The 20,151-nt window shown below is 33.2% G+C and overlaps 1 long non-coding RNA gene across 1 annotated transcript; it reads right to left on the bottom strand.

The window, feature by feature from the left end:
* Window positions 1-5,684: 5,684 nt before the first annotated feature.
* On the bottom strand, window positions 5,685-6,689 carry LOC133179543 (uncharacterized). The gene is made up of 3 exons (XR_009720138.1): window positions 6,611-6,689; window positions 6,240-6,418; window positions 5,685-5,812 (listed from the first exon to the last, which is right to left on the bottom strand). It is a non-coding gene; the product is annotated as an uncharacterized LOC133179543 (long non-coding RNA).
* Window positions 6,690-20,151: the final 13,462 nt, after the last annotated feature.

Below are 20,151 nucleotides of genomic sequence, written 5' to 3' on the forward strand. Positions count from 1 at the left end.
TGTGAAATACAGATGGAATAGGATCTGGGATCTGGTTTGCTGTTGGAGCGAGTTGTCGGAATCTTCCCCACTGTTTACGAGAGAGAGCATCCGCTATACCATTATGAATGCCAGAAATATGTTTGGCTTTAAATATAATATTATATTGAATAAACATCAAAACTAGCTTCCTAATTAAAAACATAATTCGTAGATACCTTGAGGACTGAGTGTTCAGAATGCTTACTAAGGCAATGTTATCTGTATGGAATTGAACCTTTTGACAGTTAAGTTCCTCCCCCCAGATCATAACTGACAACACTATGGGGGCTAACTCCAGAAATGTTATATCCCTGATGATATCATGATTCTCCCATTCTAAATGCCATTCATAATAAACCCACCGTCCTTTAAAATAGCACCCACAACCAAAACCAATAGCTCCTGCACTGTCTGTGTAGAACTGGATTGCTCTTGAATTCACCCATTCTGAACATGGAAAGAAAGCTACACCATTGAAATTGTCTAAAAAATGAACCCACATTAACATATCATCTTTCAGTGCCCTAGTGATTCTAATGTGACTATTGGGGCGAGAAATGCCAAACATAGAATCATAAAATCTGTTGAATGCCGTACTACCCCTGATAGCCTTGGAGAAGAAATTGAGCTTTCCGACTAGTGATTCTATTTCTTTCAACTTAACCTTTGACCTTTCCATTAGAAGACCTTTGAGTTCCTGTATTTTGTCCTTCGGGATCTTTACAAATTTAAGCACTGTGTCTATTTCCAGCCCTAAAAATACTAAACAAGTAACAGGTCCTTGTGTTTTATCTACTGCTAAAGGAACCCCAGATTCTTTGCACACATCCTGGAATAGTGTCATTAGTTGCAAACATTCACCTGATCCCCTCCTACCCGCAAAGATAAAATCATCTAAATAGTGCTCTACTGTACTCAAACCAGATCTATTTGTTATAATCCACTGCAAAAATGTTGAAAACTTTTCAAAAATTGAACATGAAATGGAACATCCCATGGGTAAGCACTTGTCAAAATAATATTGATCCTTAAATCTAAATCCTAACAGTTCAAAATCTCCAGGGTATATTGGAAGTAACCTAAATGCGCTTTTAATATCGACCTTTCCTAACTCTGCACCAGGTCCTAACTGATTTATCATATCGACTACTGTATCAAAAGCTGTATATTTAACGCAGCGCCGGTCTGGGTCAATAAATGAGTTAATGCCAAGGGATGGAGGGTATGATAGATGTGTAATCATCCTCCAACCACCGCTTGACTTTGGCACCAGACCTATTGGAGAAATATGCATATTAGATATAGGTGGGTGTGAAAACGGGCCCATTACCCTTCCCTCCTGTACTTCTTTAACAACTTTTTCTTGCAACTGATTTGGAAATTGCCGAGCCGAAAGCAAATTCTCAGACAAAATAAAATTTTTTGGACCTGTATAATTTAACTTAAACCCATAAGTGAATCCTTGTAATATTTCATTTGCTTCATTCCTTATTGGATATTGGTGCAAAAATGGTGCCAATGCAGAAACCCTAACTGGGGTTGAACCTAGTTCCCATATGTTTGGGTCCCGAGGATCGAGGATGTCTAGGGGTAGGCTGGGGGGGGGGGGGTGGAAGCTCCATAAAGTCGACTGGATTGATGGACCCCTGGCCGGAGGGCCTGTCTTGGGCTGAAATAAGAAGCTTGCCTGTTAACTACATTTACAGAGAAGGGGCAGTTTACCATGGAATCATCTTGACCACACTGTATACAAATGTGCGTGTATGAGCATATGGTTTCCTCACACAAAACCCCTGAAAATTAAATGCATAACATTTGTTTACCCCTTGAGTTCCCGTAAGCGATAAATTTTGACCCCCCGTCATATACATGACCCACAATTCTGTATCTACAGCTGACAAAGATTTGCTGGGATCCATAGCCAATTTTAGACGGAACTGCTCGTCGTAAAGTTTCCACCCAGAGGACCTACCCGCCCCAGCACGTACATCGTGCATGTATTTTAGTAAATCCTGATATTTGCCTGTATGGACAGATGTATAAATGCTCAAATAAATGAGAAAGGCATCTATCCATGTCTCAATAGTTGTGATTTCTTGAGTAGTCTTGGGTTTGCTTTGCATTTGCCCATCATTACCCAATATAAAAATTCGCTCACTAACTGAGTCTTCAATATTTGAATTTCTTAGTAATAGTGACAAATCTACATATTTTCCTTCAATAATTTTTTGTCTGATAGTCTCGTTTACATTATGGCCCAATGAAAATTGAATTGAATTTAGCGGTGTGGGGATAGAACCCCCGTCTTGCGACAGAAAATTATTTGTACCTGTTGATTGGTGGGAATTTTGGGTCCCCATTCCGTTGCACGTCGGTGCCTGTTGTGTCGCCAATTGCAATGATCCTATCGCCGATTCCCCCGGATCCTGAACCTGGGGCTGGGCCTCCCCTCCGACCTGTTTTTACTCCTCTCTCCTCTCCGTCTTGTCCTTATGGGCGCATACTTACACAATTTATTAAAGTTAAGTTAAGTTATTTCAAGAAGTTATGAATCCACAACTGAATAATATCAATGCCGACATATTAGAGCATGCTGCACATTGTCATACAAAAATCTCAGAATATCCTAAAAATATGAAGCCATCGAAAATGTTCCAGGTATAAAAAGTATCCTAATGCGATTGATTTGACTAATTTTTTAAAATAACTGATGTTTTTTTTTCGGTTATTTAACAGTTATTTATTTTTTTTTTAAATTAACTCTCAATTTCTAAACTATCTGCTGGTTACAGGCCTTGATTGAAAAAGGAAGTACGGATGCTGTAATTTCAGAGTGATACATAAGATGCTTATAAATTCTCGGTCCAAATTTCCGGATTCCGCAACAGGCTGATACACAAAACTATCAACAAGACAAACCAAATTTTAGATTTACACAATACATAAATCCCAATCAATATTAGCTTAAAGCAAAATTATGAGGAGAAAAGCTTTGATAACGACATATATTTACAGACAAGCTGAAATAATAAATAAAATTCAAATAGATTTTGATAATGTAAACAACAATATATCAAATTCTCATTCTGAGGTGTCATACAACTTGTAGTCCCAAGTAAACAAACATTAATGCAGAAAGATCAAACCTACTGCGCAAAGATGAAGCCCAGGGGGGGGGGGTGGTGTTGCAGGTATATATCACGTGCTCCCCGCAATAGTGTTGATAACACTTCGTATATCTATAGATTGTGTTGCCGACAGGGGGGTGTGATGAAAACTCTTTCTCGTATTATTACATTTATGTCAATTGAGAAATATCGGAGAAAATACATTGCCATTAATGTTTATTTGTCTAGAAAAAATCCTCAGTTTACTTTTTTTGATATAGCATGTGTGCTTTAGAGTAGGCGCTACATTTGTAAGCGTAAATTTAATTTGGTTGTGAAGTGTAAGCATATCCGGTTGAAAACAGAGACAAAGGCCAGCTTTTGCTCTTCGAGCATTGAGATTGGCTGAAAATGGAATCCACAGCTCAAGGTCGCAAAAGGAATGTCTCCGAGATTGAAGGAAGCATGCAAGATAAAAACGAACACAATGGAGGATAAACAGAATGCTATCATAAATCAGCGATGCCTGCACGTACGCAGGTACAGTTACGGTGCGCAATGGAAATATCGGCGATTTTTTATGATACAAAATAATTCTTTTTCAGGATGGTGGTTCTTTCTGAAACTTTACTAAGATCGGACAAATGTAATTATGGTTATTAACTACATATTGAGGACGATTAGATTTTCTATTTAGACCTGTCACATGATGTGGCAGTCACGTGACTTTTGCACATATACTTGCAGTATTGATATCACCTATAGATTTCAATAGTGCAAGGGCATAACCAAGTTAAAATTCGAAGTTTAATTTTAAATAGTTTCAACACCCATTGTAGTTTGTGAAAAGTGCTGCGATCCTGTAAAGATTCAACAATTTCATTGTTTAAATCATATTTGTATGAACGGATAGAGAATTTTTTTGCTGGTCAGCTTCATTAAATATAGAAATAATTCAGTTTCGAGATTTCAACAGGATCGCAGCACTTTTCAAATAGCTTAATACTTCTAGAGTTTATGATAAAAAACTTGTCATGATCCATTGAGGGTGTGCCCTTGTACTAGTTCGATTTATTAAGACCCTTAGATTATCCTCCAAAATACCTGCATACAAATATACAGCAGTATCCGTTAAATAGAAAATGTACCTTGTATCTAAATTAATGGCCTCTTAAAAATCTGCAAATAATATTTTATTTACTTATTAAATACATTTCTTCGTTGTGAAAATATTTCTTGATCCGCCTCTAACTGCATACAAACTGCGTCAAGTTTTACAGAATGGCGTCATATCGACAAGTGCAGTGCGATCAGTGACTTGTTCAAACCGTGCTAGGTGGGATTTAACTTACGACAAAAACACATGTTATACATGTAGTAAGTTTTGATCTAGTTTAATTATCTCCTACAGTCTTAAATCGCAAATCACTTCATTTTTTTTTTGTATTTTTATGGATTGTTAGTCTCGTGTGATGTCATAGTTAATATTTCCCGTAAAAATTAGGCTCCGACCTCTTTTTTGTAACCTTAACTGTGCTGCATAAGTATTTGCCTCTAAATGTACTCTAGCTCTCTTGTACCTCACAGGGTATCAAAGAAACCACATAAGCATGTGACTATGGGTCTATTATTCAGAAACCTTATTGCACATATACAGGGCACCCCTGTCCTCTTATAAAATATAAAATGGCTTTTGCGAAAATGTATTTGGAGTTTTGGGAAGCAGGCTTTTGTAAAATGAAAACTGTCTTTTTCGACCCCTTTTTGGCCAAAGGGAAAATGAAATTCCGAAACCTCATTGCACATATACAGAACACCCCCATTCATTATGCAAAGGATGAGATGACTACTGTGTAAAATGTAAGAGGAGTTCTAGGAACAGGTGCTTGTGAAAAACAATGTTGATTTGTGACCCGTATTTGACCCCCAGGGTGAAAAGGATACTGTGGAATCATCTTTGTTCGTGGGGGACCAATGTTCGTGGATTTCGTGGGTTAACCTTACATATAAATTTACTTGTCCCAAAAAACAATTATTTTGTAAACATTGATTCATTGAATCTATCTTATAAACGAGTAACCAACGAAATTACGTCCTCACGAATGTTATTAAATAATTATTTTACATGTATCTTGAAATAAAATCAAGAAAATTAACTTTTAAACTTTATACAAACGTTACTTCTAGTTTTATATGGAATTTTTGCACGCCGGTCCGATACGTTATATGGATTTTCGGACCGGTCTTTGATATGGCGTATTGTAACGTCACCCTTATCGCACAGTGCAGAATCGGTGTATTTACTACTAAGTATATGATAAAACTTTTATATCATTCCACACTTTTCAGTGCAAAACATACATATGTGCTAGATACTGTATATAAACATATTTGTTGGTGAATTGCTAACCCTTTTTTTTAATTATCTCTCCAGTGATATCCACTGCTTGTAATTTTCCTATAAACAAAATAATGGGGATAAATCTCACAAACATTCTGCATATTAAACCACTTAATACTGCTTGACTCAGATACAGAAAAAAATTAATAGGAAAATAAAGGATCATTCTTTATTTTCTGTAATTAGTAAATCAATCGAACAAAGGAAAATATCAAAATTCGTACATCACAACTTTTCGGAAAAAAATCAGTATTTATTTCTTTTTTCGTTTTCCGATCCATATCTGAAAAAGAAAGAAGAAATAATTACAGCATTATTGTGTCTTAAATCTCTGAAAGTAAAATATGCGATAAAAGTAAGTTTAAGACCACTGTTTCTCTTCATCAAAATAATGATTCAATGAAAAAATGATGGATTTTCTTTTAAAACTGAAAGATATAGCTGTCATATTAATTAAGGAATGAACTTAATAACAATCCAAGTTATACTGTATAACCTGGGTTGGGGTTGTTTACGCTTTATAAACTCTTCAAAAAGGCTTTCAAATTCTTCAGATTTCAAATTTAACGTCAAGCGGACTGATACGTTTCTAACGTAAGTCATAGTGACGTAGGCAACAGAAGTTATATGATATAAACGAATTTTTCTATCCAATCAAATAGCGCGTTACAACCAGAATTAAATTATTTGATAATGAATAGCAAACTTACCGCTTAAAATCATCCACTGTGGCTGCTAGATCCGCTACCGCTGCTTGAATGGGACCATCTTCTATGCCACCTCCCAGGAATAGCAAAAGATCCCATCACATAGATTGTCAGGATGACCAAAACAAGAAGTAAGCACAGGTAAATGAAGTTCATTCTACTCTTTGGGATGTGCAATAAATCTGAAACATATAATTGCGATACATCACGTGATTGATATACTAACACTATATATATATCCCACATTCTGAACGTTGTTTTTCTTTTAAATCAAACATTGTTTTGTTCTCTATACAGCTTAACTTGAAGCAATTATAAGACAAAATATACAAACTAACATTTAAGAGTAGACAAAAGCTGTGTTTAGTTCTTACCTTAAAATTGTCCTGGGAAACTTTAAAATCAGGAGGGACGTTTCTCTTTATATACTTGCTCCTAGTCAGTCTTGCAATCCAAGCATATGTTAATGACAAACTAATTGCATGCAGATGACCTTGCTTATCATATGTTCATTCTCATTTATTTTGACAAGATGATGCAGGAGAACACATTAAAAATGAATTTAAATGAGAATTTTTCAGTACTTAAGTAAAGCATTAATATATGACTGGTATTTCTTTGAGTTATCATTTTGAAACCTTTTCTGTGTATGCACATACATTGTTTTGTTTGCTTTTATATGGTTTTAAGTACCATTCGAGAATTGTTCACTAATGTAGAGACGTCCCGGCTTCAAGTGAGGTACCACAAATTCTGACCTATGCCTCGCTCTTACAGCCACAGATGCATCAGTAAGGGTTCCTTTTCGTGCCTACGCCTACCTTGATTCACACTGGACTTTCAATTTCAAGATCATATCCTAAAGACGCTTGATTTTTACTTCTTTTGCTGGGTGCTTTATGACTGAACGTCTTATCATGACGTCACAATAAAACATCAAACCCTGGCCTACCATAAATATAAAATTATGGCTCCCAGATTGTACAAAGCCATATAAAAGAATAAGATACACAATGGAGGATATAAGTACGAAAATGTATTAGTATCTTGTTATGTTCTATGTTAATTTTGGAAAGGAACGTTTTAGAACTTACTGTTCTGTTTTCATATCTACTGACTTTAATTCCAAAAAATTCTTTGTGAGGCTCTATTTTATTCGTATAACAGATGACTTTCTTAAAGTCCGCAATGTAATTTTAATAAATACAACATAATTTTATTAAACATGATCTTTAACCTTATCTTTATAGTTTTTTCACTGTATACTGTGTGATAATAGTTTTCTTAATATCCCATAATTGTCAGCGTAGCATAGGTAATATTTTGATACTTGGAAATAAAATCATTTTTACTGCACTGGTGCAATTTTACTTTGATTAAAATTTATTTCCTGTTTTCTGTAAACTTGTGTATTAAGCATGATCATAAGATAGTTCTTACTTTATCCTACATTTATTAATAACTGAAGACACTTGAAGTATTTCATCCTATCAGCCGGTGTGTACTGTGTAATTATGATACTGTATTACTTAGCACAAATATTCAATTCGATATGTTTAACAAGTTCTTAAAAATGAACTTCGCTGGAATTGTGACATCCATTCTCAAATATTTTTGAAAAAAAATCATATATTATATTTTGTATTTTTTTAGTTTGATATGGGAAAGTCAAAAAATAAACCTCAAACATTACTGATACAGATACAAAAAAAAAGAAAGAATTTTAAAGAATTTAAGCAGATTGGTATATGTACCGGTGAGGTTGATTCTCAAGGAATATTCAAAAAGTTTTGTGTTTTTTATGTAGTAGAAATTATCCATAAGCGTTTTCATGTAAAGAAAAAGTCATTCTAATCGGTATGATTTATGATCTTCTATCTGCATGTTCCCTTTATATGTAGTTATATACCATTTTCACCTGCTTATGGTGCTTACAGGTATGTCTCCAAACTGATTCAAAACACAAAACCATGTTAAATATACGACCAATTTTAACGGATGCAAACTACTGACAAAGAAGTGAATGTTGTAGAGATGTTCCTTTAAGGACATCATTTTGAAAAAGTGAATTATCGTTACAATGACCATATTTCTGAAAACAACATGTAAGTGTTTGGAATATTGACTGATGTGTTTGGTACAAAATATATGGCCATTGTTCTCATACTGATATGTCTACGGACCATTTTCTCGATCAAGATAGACGGCTCTCGGTAGATGCGTTCGCTTTTTCCATGCCACTCCTCTAGTATTTGCAAGGGGTCGGTTTTTGCCTTTCTTTCAAATTACATTGTTTTATTTGTTTGGATTAGAAAATTAATCTCTGTTTATATATATGTTATCCCAGCATTTCATGTTTTCAACTTAATATTATTTTTTGTTATTTTTACGTCTATATGCTTTGACAGGATATGTCTAAATACTTTAAAATGATTGTGTATATTTTCAAGAGTTCAGATTCAACATGCCCATTTATATGTTTCCAAGTTTTAAATCTGCATAAATAAACATTCATTAAGTTTATTTGTCCCAAAATAATTTTGACTAGATTTTGCGAAACATAAGTTTCTTTCTATTTCGTCTATCCTTTATAAAAATAAAAAAAAACATGTACAACAGAATATCCAGGGTTCTCCATGGGCCGTCTAACGTGGCGACTCCGCCACCGTTAAATTCCCTAGCGCCACAGTTAAAAAAATAACCCCATAGTTCTGCCACAGTCAAAATTTTAGCGCCACAGCAAGATCATTGTATTCAGTAAGATAAATATAAAAAATATATATCAAATGAACATCCAAATTATGTACCGATTTTCAGTTTTTAATGCTAAACCGGTAATTTACTCTAATTAGGGTCCATTGTTTGGCTTGCGCAATGAATTATCTTCTAGATCTCGATGGACACTTGAGTAAGTAAGTAAGTAAGTAAGTAAATATTTTATTATAGTGACATGTGTATATATACAATAATTTTACATTCATTAAACAACTAAACATGTATGTACAACACCCGGCCCATCGGACCTATAAGTCACTTTAGGAAATATAAATATACACTACATGCATGTGATTTTTCGTTGTTTTATAAATTTTATATATGAAATTCGCAGTTTGACGTGGGAAGTGGGTTAATATATATTTCAATAGAACATTTAAATCATTATTATGTAAATTTGACATTCCAGTATTTCTTAGAAAGTCATGTCAACAGTTTTTATAGAGATTACATTTTAATAGAAAATGAAGTTCATCCTCTACTTCGTTCAGATCACAGAGATTACATATTCTGTCTTGAATTGGTTCTCCACGATAGCGACCAGTCTCGATACGCAGTTGGAGCACACCACACCGGAATTGTGCCATTGTAGACCTTACTGGTTTCGGCAAGTTCATCTCAACGTATTGTTCAAGGCTGTATTCTTCCTTAATAATGCAGTACGTCAGTAATTTTGCAGATTTTTTAATATCAGATTGCCTTTAGATTGTTGATTTAAAAGTTATCTCTGAATAAAAATTTGAATATCGCAAAACTGCATGTTATGGAAAATGTAGTTTAAATGTGTGTTTTCAAAGAGAATTTTCATAGGATGATTCCACCTACGAGGATAATTTTCATTACAAGACACCATAAATATTTTCTTTGTGATCCTATCGTCATCCATGAGGATCAGTTTATTCCATAGTCGCACCATGTAAGTTTTGTGTCGCAGACTCGCGGCTGACCATCCACACTCACCACGTAATGCTCACATGAATGAAAAGAGACAAGCCATTTTTTCACACTTCACGATAATTACAAATGAAATTTTTGATATCAATTAATTCATGTTTTAATAGTTCTTCAGATAACCAAAATCTTCAGATTTGCCAAATAATTACTGCCATTTGTGTATTAAACTATTGATTCATAGGGGCTGTGTGTTTTCAATTTATCTCGGGATCCTTCGCGAATTCGGTCGCAAAATGACCGCAAATATAAGCACTTGGCGTAACTTTTGCGCCACTGTTAAATTTAAAATGATGGAGAACCCTGATATCTAGTTAGTGCCTGGCGTCGAAAGTGACATATACTTTTAAGATTATTAAAAAAATCAATCAAATCATTCAGATCATTTCAAATGTGTATATTTTACCAAATATTTCAAAAAAATTACTTTAGGTAGAGGATAAATATTTGATTCAATTTTTTCTGTTTTTCATAGTATATTACAAAATTTTGCATTGACCGAATATGGTGAAACAAAGTATGCGGGAAAACTTGTACTATTTACTCAATACTAAACAGAATCTTTATAATTAAAATACCGAAATAATCTCAAAGCTAACTACAACAGAAATGCCCATATTAATACTAGAAATGGCTTGAAATATTTGATAGAAATTATAGAGAAATATAAAAAAATATACATTGTAGTGAATGTTGCATGTAACTATAACACAACAACAAACATATAAGTACAGAACCTTATTTATAATCTCTTCCAATAGGAATCAAGTATATAAAAATCTGAAAAAGAAAAGAGCAGAGGCTCAAGAAACAACTGCCAATAATTCAAAATCTAAAATAAAAAAAAAATTAAGGATTAAATCTGAAAAATACTCTTTCAAAAACATGTCCTCATATTGGTTTTATTTGAATAACAAATGAAAAAATAAGAAACTAAATATAAATATGAAACTATATGAAAATATGAAAAAAATATGAAAATATAAATACAGAGAAACATGGCTAGTACTGTCTATCTCAAATTAACCAAGATAAATCCACCGCCGGTGTTTGACTCGATTTGATAATCTACCTAAACTGCCCATTTTCAAAAGATCCAGTAAAAAGAATAGTTTTCGTAAAGTGTTTTGAATAAAAATGACAGTTATTAAGGACTTTTAGAAAAAGCATTAAATCACCATTTCAATTTAAAATTGGAATTATTTTCTTTCTCTCTATCTCTTATTTTAAAGGAAGTTTATCATATCTCAAATATTTTTGATATGACAAAGCTAACGTGCCAAGTAAATCATCCTTTAAAATTGTTTGCTAAAAAAATAATATTTTTGATGTTTCAGCGATTTTAATTTCTCAATTTAAATATTTTGATCGGCAATGTTACACCCCATTGCTCTGACTTCATAGGTGTCAATCCTGGTCAAGCGATGTACTTAATAGTTTACAAAACGATTCAATTGTTGCGTCTAATAGATATGGTAGATAATAAATGAATTAAAATTCAATTATTGACAGCAAGTAAGACATAGTTTACTGCGTTAGATGCACAGATGTGCACAAAAAAGGGTTTACGAAGTTTTTTGTTTCACATTTCCTAGATATTGGCGGGAGGTGAAAGGGGGCTGCATCCTCTTCATCGCTTAAGCCCAGACCAAAAATTTGTACCCATGGAATGCTTTAAAGAAATAGTAATTAATAAAAATAATGACCAACAATATTTTTAAAAAAGGTCGCACAGAACATACGGAATAATGGGAAATTCATGGCGAACGGCGCCTTTGAAGAAAAAAAAAATGCACTACTCGAATAAAAAAAAAAGTATAAAGGATTTTTTTTTAAAATATTTTTTATTTATTTAAAAAAATTGAATGAAGGAGAATTTAAATTTCCATATTTATAAATAATTTCAAAATAAAAATGTAGTAAACTGTTCTATTCAGTCGAAGACCCGAGCTGTCCTCTCGCTATCCTCTCTACTTGGCGGCAATGTGTCTTGGTTCTCTCTGCTAGACGTTCATACATAAAAAAAATGAACGTCCGCTACCAAGGAAATTTTGTCCATGTCAAAATTTCCCCTAACCATATCGGATAGTCTTTTTTATTTAACGTCATATTGTATTCCATATATGTATTCTTACGAGCTCTACGAGACCATTGACCTGATTTCGTTTCAGAACCACATGACCCCTATCTAATTAGAGGAGATTTTTACTTCGAGGACCCTATATTACTACTGTTTCCAAAATTATTTAATAATAAACCAATAATATACATGTATGTTTGAAGACAAAATTGTGATTCATTGCACAGAAAAATGATGTATAGTCAAAGAGATACGTGAAAAAACTCTTTGCGGATATCACAAGAAACTTAATGTCTTAGTACAGATGTTCTCGTATATATAACTGCTAATACTGTCATTTACAATGAACTTTAAGGAAGTAAATATGAATTCAAAGAAGATAACCTTGTAGTTTTCTGCCAGGTACCATTTAATCGGTTAATGCGCACAACCTTGCATCTGGAATTAATACGATGCAGATTATGCAATAAAAATGGCAAAGAAACGATAACCTTAAATAGACTATGGTACTCTCCAGTTTTCTATACATTTTGAAGTTCACTTGATAATGCAACATAAACATTTTAATGCAAACTCGTCAGTTTCAATGTTTTGAAAAAAATTAAGCTGTAGTGTATTGCGATCATTTAACATTTTCTATCCCCCAACAGGATTAAACGAAATTTGGATTAAAATTTTTAATAAATTAAAGATTTATAAATTAATATAAATTAATTAAAAAAAATTACATGTAAAATTCTTTCCCTATTTTAAATAATTTGCTAAAAAGTGAATATTTGCTCAGAAAGAATAAACATTAGCTATATAATTAATTATACCTACCAGTGTGTAGAATACGGTTATGATTCTGTATCAATTAACGCAAAGGTTCATTTCGATATGTTTAACAGATTCTCAAAAAATTACTTGCGATGAAAATTTTTGAATTTCATTCTTGAATTATTTTCAAAAATAAAGTATTAGACATTAATATTTTTAACCTTATATTCATTTTTGTTGGGTTTTTTGATACTGATAAACTAGAAGAAAATTGCATCCAACATAAATAGTACAGGTGCAAAAATAGCATTGTAACCGGATGATAATCAAAGAATATTTATCAAGCAAAGTGGGATACATTGCAAACTGTAACTATAATTATATATAGAGAGAAAACTGAAAGAAATTTGATTTTTTCCCATGAAGCGAAATCATTCATATATCAAATATATCAACGACGCTTCATCCGACAACAATATTCTTTTTGCGCATCTGGTGCATCAAAATTGGTGCCGTATATGATTAAATTATTTTGTTAAAAAACATTCTGATTGTACACACAAGTATTCTGAAGTTGACATTAAAATGATGCTTGAGTTTCTGATTGACAATATTTATGTTGTCTTTGGGGACCAGGTCTTCCATCAGTCTATTGGAATTTCCATTGGTACCAATTGGGCCTCGTTATTAGCAGACCTTTTTTTGTATTCATATGAAGCAGAATTTGTCCAAAATCTGATACTTGAAAAGAAGAAAACACTTGCTGTGGCCATCAACTCGACATTTAGATATATCGACGACGTATTGTCAATTAACAATGGTTATTTCCATTCTTATGTCGATACGACATATCCCGGTGAGATTGAGATAAAAGATACCACAGAGTCTGACACATCTGTTTCATATTTGGATATTTTACTTGAATTTGACGTTAATGGTAAACTAACACCAAGCTTTATGATAAACGTGATGACTTTTAACTTTTCAATCGTCAACTTCCCTTACTTATGCAGCAATATACCTTCATCACCTGCATACGGGTATATATATCTCTCAGTTGATTCGATACGCAAGAGCATGCTCTACGTATGTACTCTTTCTAAAACGAGGTAAATTATTGACAAACAAGTTGATGAAACAAGAATATCAGCTTTCTCGCTTAAAGTCATCATTTCGTAAGTTCTATGGTCGATACAATGACCTTGTCAGCAAATACAATTTATCATTTAGTCAAATGCTGACGGACGTTTTTCATACTAACTGTTAGGCCATTATTTACACACTGAATTATGGACGAATTTTTTCGTTATTTCCCGATCATGACAAGGAGCACACGGCGGTTGTGACCGGTTGGCAGGGGATGCTCATTCCTCCATGGCACCTGATCCCACCTCTGAAGTTTTGGAGGTTCGTGTTTGCACTGCTCCTATTTTGTATTTTTTAATGTACTTTTGAGCTTGAATACTGTTCGTTATCATCACATATTTTATTACATTACATACGGTGTTTCGATTTACTAGTATTTCTGATCAAATTTGTAATAAAAATGTGTTTCATATTTGGACATTATACAAAATAAAGAATATCGACTAAAACTTATCATATAGGGAATGATTTCAACTTTCTATTGTCAAATTCACTTCATATGAAGCAATTTACCAATTTCACCTGATATGGCGTTTGCAGGCGTGTCTCTTAAACTGAAGACCATGTTATATGTGTAACCAACACTGGGACTATTGACATATTAATGGATGCTACAGACGTATTTTTCAACGAAAACATTTTGAAAAATTAATGCGCAGGTATGTTTAGCTAACATTCAGATATTCTGATTTGACTAAATCTGTGATACACTATGACATCACAGTAAGCAAAATAACGTAAACTCTAGAACTAAAGTTTTCTTAAGATTTACGGCTTTAGATAAAATAAAAAGGAACATGCAAATACTAACAAAAAAGTCTTGTCATTTTGCTCACTGGGTTTATATACCGAGAATTTGGTTAGACCACACTTAAAAATAGGATTTAGAAGCAAATATCGTGAATACTGTATATGATTGATATGGGATAAATCAGGTTTGCTGATTCATTTTTATTATTGATCACTCATATTGATGATATTTGAGCTATTTGAGCTTCCCGGTTGACCTTTCCTCTTTCATTCGTGATAACAAAAATGCAAAAGAACAACACTATACCGGATATTTCAAACAAAATATTTGTATAGATAAAAAAATTGGCATCTGTAACACTTAGAAAGTGCTGCTAGAATCATGAAATAAACAATATCCCGGTTATATGTATGAAATAAAATAATAAGGGCAAGGTTTCTTACTAATGCATGGAAGAATAATTTTCTTTAACGATATTAGGATTCTAGCAGCACTTTTTATAGATTGGAGTTGTTTTCACATTAAAGCTAGAAATTGTTTTGAAATGTTTGATTAAAAACAGAAAAATATTCAACTTCGCTGTCAATGATGAATATATCACAACAAACATAAAAATATACTATATAAATCTTTTTTATTAACTCCTCTAAGGGAAATACAAATTGCATATCTTTTTTTTAATCCATATCTGAAAAGAAATAAGTGAAAATAAAGAAAAATTTGCAATAAAAAGTCTAAAATTTAAATTAGAGGACTAAAGTATAAATCTGAAAACTACGCTTTCAAATATTTGTGTTATTGATGGTTTCTCTTTGCAGTGCAATGAATAAAAATGAATCATTAGAGACCAAATCATAGCTGGTCTTACCTTTACAAATCACCCATGGTGACCGCTAGATCCATCGCCGCTGCTTGAATGAGACGACCTACTCCCAGGTAAAGCAAACGACCCCATCATGTAGATGGTCAGTATGACCATAATGAGAAGAAGCAACAGGAAAAGGTAGTTCATTGTAGTCTTTGGCTAGTCTGATTGACCTGGAATACATATGTGTGATTAAATTTATTTAAACACAAAAAGCATGTTTGAGTCGATTTAGCAAACTACTTTATCTGTAAAATCTATTTCCGATAGAAAAACAACATATTGCTTTTCCTACGGAAAAAAATATTTATTTTTTTAAGGGAAAAACATTAAATCTGATGAACTATTTGAAAATTTTATCTTCTAACTTTTTACCTGGAGGATGTTTCAAGAAACCTTTTGTCTAAGGACAAATATTCTCATATATATATCTGCTTATAATGTCATTTAAAATGAACTTTAACTTGAAAAAAAAATAAATTCCAAGAAAAAAAACCTTGTAGTTTTCTGCTTAGTACCGATTATTTGAGATGCAAAAAGAACATTTGTTAATTAAAAGCAAGATTCATGCAAACAACCTTGCATCTGGAGTTAATAGGGCACAAATGATGCAATGAAAATGCCAATGAAAGCATAACGTCAAAACGATGGTACTTTTCAGTTTTCTCTAAAATTAGAAGTTCACTAGATGCATCAGAAGTATTTTTCTTGATGCAGAGTAGACATTTTCAATGTTTTGAGAAGAAGCTGTCCTTTATTGAAATTATTAACCGATTTCTCATTCGGAATAAACTTTTGATGAATAATTTACTATTTACAAGAATTTAATTTAATAAAAAGAAAGAATATGTAAAATGTTTCATTTATTTAAAAAAAAATGACCGTAGTTATTTGCTCGTTATGAAATAAAATACCTGCAGAAGAGACCACCAAATTGGGACAATGACTGATTGATTGTTTTACGTCTCTTGCTAGAATTTTCACTTATATGAGACGTCTCCAAGTGCGGGTACATATAATTGTAAATGGCTTCATATTTAGACCTTTACTCGGCACTCAGGGCCATTTAGCAGTAAGGATTCTTTATCATGCCAGCGCCTGCATTGACAGGGGACCTCGATTTTTAAGGTCTTATCCGAAAGACCCGTGACTTTTATTTCTTGTGCCAGGCGCTTAGTTAAGAAAGAGTCACTTCTTAGGATTATCGAGGCACAGGGAACAGAGGTCGAAACCGGTACATTCCGATCACGAACACTTAATAACATACATATTTCACAGAATCTGCAAAACATGATATATTTTCTCTCTCCTTTTTTAAAAATATTTTTTATCTTTTGCTTACTTGCGTTATGTATTTTTCCTGTAATGACTGTACTGACAAATAAAGAAACCATTTCATTGTTTAAGTAAATATGAACGATTTCATTATTGATATTTTATTTCTTTTAAACAAAGTATTCATGCCGTTGGGTTAAGGTAAGTCCGTTCGATCATATCTGAAATTTAAACGTTTGACTTTCACTTTCAATGTTGGGCACTTTACAAAGGAACTATTGATATACCAAAACGTCTTAAGCGAGGCGCCAGAATCAATCAAAATGCCGTATTTACTCTCCTTTAAGTCAGTCCGCCTATAAGTCGGTTGTATTTTTGTCCCCCGCTTTCACTTTGAGCTTTTGCAATGAAATTTTACATAACAAATTCCTGTGGAATTCCTAAGGAAGACCCCTATTGATTTTTAGGTCAAAAGGTCAAAGTTCAAGGTCGTTAATTCATACATTCCGTCTGTGTGTAACACTTTCGTTTCCGGGCGATATCTCAAGAAGCTTTTGAGCTTTTGCAATGAAATTTTATACCATAACTCCCTAGGACCTCTCTAGCCCCTCTCAAACTGTCCCGCCCCGTTTTTTAAAATAACTTATTGTATTAAAAGTCGCTTGGCACTATTTTTAGCATAGGGGCATGTGGAGAGTTATTACGTATAAAACAGGTTGTCGGCGGACTTTATATTCTTATTACATCTATTAGAACTGTTTAGGAAAGGCTAAATTAGACACCATGTATTGTGTAAAATTTTGACAATATCGAACGTGAATATAAACATTATGTGTGACCTAATGTTTGCATTTAATTTGTTATATCATCAAGTGCCTCTGTGGTCTAGGGGTATGACTCTCGCTTAACATGTGATAGGTCCCGGGTTCAAATCCCAAACGATTTTTTTTAAAATTTTTTTTGGATTTACTAAACGATATTATACAGCATGTGAAATGAAAAAGTTATGACGTCTGGCTTGTACAAACTCATAAAATCATTATTACAGTGTGATAAATATTCTATATAAAAAGAATCTTCTATACACATATTAAAGAATAAGCAATCAAACCTTTATATCTATATTGCCATTTTTAATTTGCTTCATATACATGTATACATTTAATAATTCTACAAATCCAGGGGAAACTGCGCATGCTCTTCTTTTTTCTCTAAGGGGGGGGACACAAATTCTCTGAATTAGCTTGTTTGAGGTAATTTTGGAGGGATTTGAAATTGACCGGTTATAAGTCGGTACAACTTTATCTATAATCGATGGACAATTTCAAATCAATGCAAAGATGTTTTAACCTGGTTTCAATTAATATTTTTAGAAATGACGCCGACTTTTTTTTAATCATTTAACAAATAAGTAATCCACACTTAAGATAAAAATAAAATTATTAAAATAACTTAATACTTGATCAACGATTTTGGTCGGAAATGCTTATAAAATACTATATTTTGCCGTCCAGAGAAGTACAGAGAACCAGGCTCATTTACATAGCAGTGAATCAACTAAGACTGTTGTACATGAAACATACATTATAATAACAAATATATGCTCTTCGAGCATTGAGATTAGCTGAAAATGGAACCCACGGCTCAAGGTCGCAAAAGGAATGTCTCCGAGATTGAAGGAAGCATGCAAGATAAAACGAACACAATGGAGGATAAACAGGATGCTATTATAAATCAGCGATGTCTGCACGTACACAGTACAGTTAAGGTGTGCAATGGAAATATCGGCGATTTTTTATGATACAAAATAATTCTTTTTCAGGATGGCGATTCTTTTAAATACTTTACTAAGATCGGACAAATGTAATTATGGTTATTAACTACATATTGAGTATGGTAATTAACTACATATTGAGGACGATTAGATTTTCTATTTAGACCTGTCACGTGATGCTGCAGTCACGTGATTTTTGCACATATACTTGCAGTATTGAGATCACCTATAGAATTCAATTGTGCAAGGGCATAACCAAGTTAAAATTCGAAGTTTAATTTTTTTAATAGTTTCAACACCCATTGTAGTTTTTGAAAAGTGCTGCGATCTTGTATAGATTCGACAATTTCATTGTTTAAATCATATTTGTATGAACTGATAGAGAATTTTTTGCTGGTCAGCTTCATTAAATATAGAAATAATTCAGTTTCGAGATTTCAACAGGATCGCAGCACTTTTCAAATAGCTGAATACTTCTAGAGTTTATGATAAAAAATCTTGTCATTATCCATTGAGGGAGTGCCCTTGTACCAGATCGATTTATTAAGACCCTTAGATTATACTCCAAAGTACCAGCATACAATATACGGTAGTATCCGTTAAATAGAAAATGTACACTGTATCTAAATTAATGGCCTCCTACAAATCTGCAAATAATATTTTATTTAATTATTAGATACATTTCTTCGTTGTGAAAATATTACTTGATCCGCCTCTCACTGCATACAAACTGCGTCAAGTTTTAAGGAATGATGTCATATCGACAAGTGCAGTGCGATCAGTGACTTGTTCAAACCTTGCTACAATGTAGGTGGGATTTATCTTACGACAAAAAACGCATTTTATAGGAAGTTTTGATTTAGTTCAATTATCTCCTACAGTTTAAAATCGCAAATCACTTCATTTTTTTTTCTTTTTAAGGATTGTTAGTTTCGTGTGATGTCATAGTTAATATTTCCCGTAAAAATTAGGCTCCGCCTCTTTTTTGTAGCCTTAACTGTGCTGCGTAAGTGTTTGCCTCTAAATGTACTCTAGCTCTCTTGTACCTCACAGGGTATCAAAGAAACCACATCAGCATGTGACTACGGGCCTCTTATTGAAGTATTTCAACTAATAAGTTCATTAACGGTCTGAAAGTAAAGATTGTGATGAAGTATATAAATTCTGAATTTAAAAGGGAAACCTTATTGCACATATGCAGGACACCCCAGTCCTCCTATAAAATATAAAATGGCTTTTGCGAAAATGTATTTCGAGTTTTGGGAAGAGAGGCTTTTGTAAAATGAAAAATGTCTTTTTCGACCTCTTTTTGGCCAAAGGGAAAATGAAATTCCGAAACCTTATTGCACATATACAGAACATCCCATTCATTATGCAAAGGATGAGATGACTACTGTGTAAAATGTAAGAGGAGTTCTAGGAACAGGTGTTTGTAAAAAACAATGTCGTTTTGTGACCCGTATTTGACCCCCAGAGTGAAAAGGATACTGTGGAATCATCTTTGTTCGTGGGGGACCAATGTTCGTGGATTTCGTGGGT

This window comes from Saccostrea echinata, unplaced genomic scaffold (genome assembly GCF_033153115.1).
Source record: "Saccostrea echinata isolate AGI-Se365-2 ecotype Australia unplaced genomic scaffold, CSIRO_AGI_Sech_v1 ptg000001l, whole genome shotgun sequence".
In the NCBI taxonomy this organism is placed as follows: Eukaryota; Metazoa; Mollusca; class Bivalvia; order Ostreida; family Ostreidae; genus Saccostrea; species Saccostrea echinata.